Below are 2,500 nucleotides of genomic sequence, written 5' to 3'. Positions count from 1 at the left end.
GCGACATCATTAAACCTGAAAAGTGTGTGTTTTGGGCCACACCTCTAACCTTCCTCAGACACACCATCACTTCCCATGGCATTATCCCTTCACAGAGAAGGTCACTGTGATCAAGGACTTCCCCAAACCCACGACCAAGAAGCAGCTTTGCAAGTTCATGGGGATGTTCAACTTTTATAGGAGATTCATTTCCAGCTGTGCCAAGCTTCTACAGCTGTTGTACACCCTGCTCACTTCTTCGCAATAGGGAAAGAACACATGAATTGGCTGGTTGCCATCTGCGAACAATGCCTTCATGGCCTGTAGGAAAGCCCTGGCCTCTGCTAGTGATACCTTCACCGTCTATAAAGAAGCCCTGGCCTCTGCTACCTTCCTCAACCATTCTCGACCTGTACTGCTGATCAGCATATCAGATGCATACATCCTCCATCAACAGCAGGGTAAGCTTCTCCCAGGCCTTGACACCCTGGGAGCCTCACTACAGCACCTTTGGTAGAGAACTCCTGACAGCATACTCTGCAGTCATACACTTTCACCTCTATATGGAAGCCAAGGATTTCCACATTCTGACTGACCAAAAGCCCTTGACCTTTGTCCTGCACTCAAGACATCACTGCCAATCAACTTGTGAGAGACATCTTGACTACATCTCACAGTTCACAACAGACATCAGACATATCCAAGGGACCAACAACCAAGCTGCCAACACCCTATCCAGGATCGTGTCTGGAGTCAACATTCCAGATGGCCTTGTGGACTACTGCCTCACCTAAGGAACAGCAATGGGACACTTCTGTTTCTGCCTGTAAGGAAGCCAGACTTTGCTCCAGCTGGAAAAGATCTGGATTCCAGCCTCCGAAGACGACCTCCTCTGTCATGTTTCCTTAGGATATCCACACCCATACATCCTGCTTTCCCTCCATTGCCGTTTCTTCAATGCTTACCACAAGCACTGTGGCATCAGGGCCATCCAGCATCTCATCTGCAGAAAGGTCACGTGAACTGCCATCAACATGGACATTGGTATTATACCTGCATCGAGTACTATAGAAGTAAGGTCCAAATCTACCCTTCAAACTTCTCCCATTCCAGACAACAGGTTCCACCATGTCCAAACAGACATTGTTGGACCCCTGCCATCAAAAAATGTTTTCTCCTACATCCTGACAATGGTTGACCACTTCACCAGATAGCCTGAGGATATGCCCATCAGCATCATTGCAGCTACAGTAGACAAGACCTTCTTCCTCACCTGGATTTCCTGGTTAGGCATGCCTGCCAAGGTGGCATCTCCTGACAATGACCCTAGTTGACGTCCAAGCTCTGGCACCAGCTGATGATTCTCTTGGGTTCCAAGAGCATCAGGACAATGGTCTCCCCCTTGTCCTCCGCATTTTGATATCCTTGAAAGACGACCTTCAATGCTCCAAAACAGAGGTGGTCAATAGATCCAACCTTGATCTTTTAGCAGATTTCGTCACCTAAACCAACAACAAGACATTGGGGATCTTCGGAAAACAACTCTTCGAACATCTACCTGCCCCCCAACCTCTAGGATTGATCATATGTCTTTCTAAGACATCATCCAAGCTAGCCTCCTACCCTCCTTATGAAGGCCCCTTCCCCATCATCTGCAGAAGTGACAATACCAAGCGAGTTTCGGTTTATGACCTCACATACCGCCGCGACCCTACTGCACCCGTATCAACTGGGCAAGGGGGATAAATAAAGCTGATCCTGGTTGAAAATTATCATTTGACAGTCAGTTCTAAACCTGACCACTACAGCTTTTGCTCCCATACTACAATGCCTGTTTGCCAAAAATAAAGAGATAAACACCAGGAGTTTTTCTTTATACCACACAACATTGTTGTTTGATTATTTGGAATTCAATAAAGAGATAAACACCAGCACACTTCCCTTTACTACAGTATATCAATATGAATGAACTAAATCAAAATACGAAACAATGTATTTGTGGGGATAACATTTCTTCAGGCATTAAATGAAATCATATTTACTATTTGACATAAACTTTCCTAGACATGAGCATTCTTTAGCAGAATCACTTTTAAGTATATAGCACAAAGCTAATTATTGTAAAGATTATCATTTCAAAGGCACACCGCAGTAGCAATGGTCACTCTGTGACTGTGATGGCTGGTTTTATATGCCCGAGAATGTCTATGGTCCAACCCCGAAGGGGCAATAATTGCGGGTTTATAACGCTGCATATAACACCACAGTTTTTGCGTATCCACATAAGACACAAAAAATTATTGTTCCACTGGATATTTTGTAGGTAAAGGTCGCTTGTTTGTGACCATGGCTGTAAGCCACTAATTTCCCTAATACATTTTATTGTAATAAAATCTTCGTAATATTAATTCCTTAAGACACACTGTTCCCTTGGGACTATAACTTACCCACACGTGTGCCAGACCAGCAGCCCCATTAAACCTCTTCATTAACCCATCTATGCTTTATATGTTATAGTAGG

At 44.5% G+C, this 2,500-nt stretch overlaps 1 protein-coding gene across 1 annotated transcript in view; it reads right to left on the bottom strand.

Moving 5' to 3' along the window:
• The window catches only part of LOC122253435 (uncharacterized), a gene marked incomplete in the record, with an annotated part of 173,155 nt that overhangs the window by 74,073 nt on the left and 96,582 nt on the right, over positions 1–2,500 (bottom strand).

Source organism: Penaeus japonicus, unplaced genomic scaffold (assembly GCF_977035675.1).
Source record: "Penaeus japonicus unplaced genomic scaffold, GWHDUDI00000001_assembly GWHDUDI00000010, whole genome shotgun sequence".
Classification (NCBI taxonomy): domain Eukaryota; kingdom Metazoa; phylum Arthropoda; class Malacostraca; order Decapoda; family Penaeidae; genus Penaeus; species Penaeus japonicus.
This window is presented reverse-complemented; position numbering and strand designations above follow the sequence as displayed.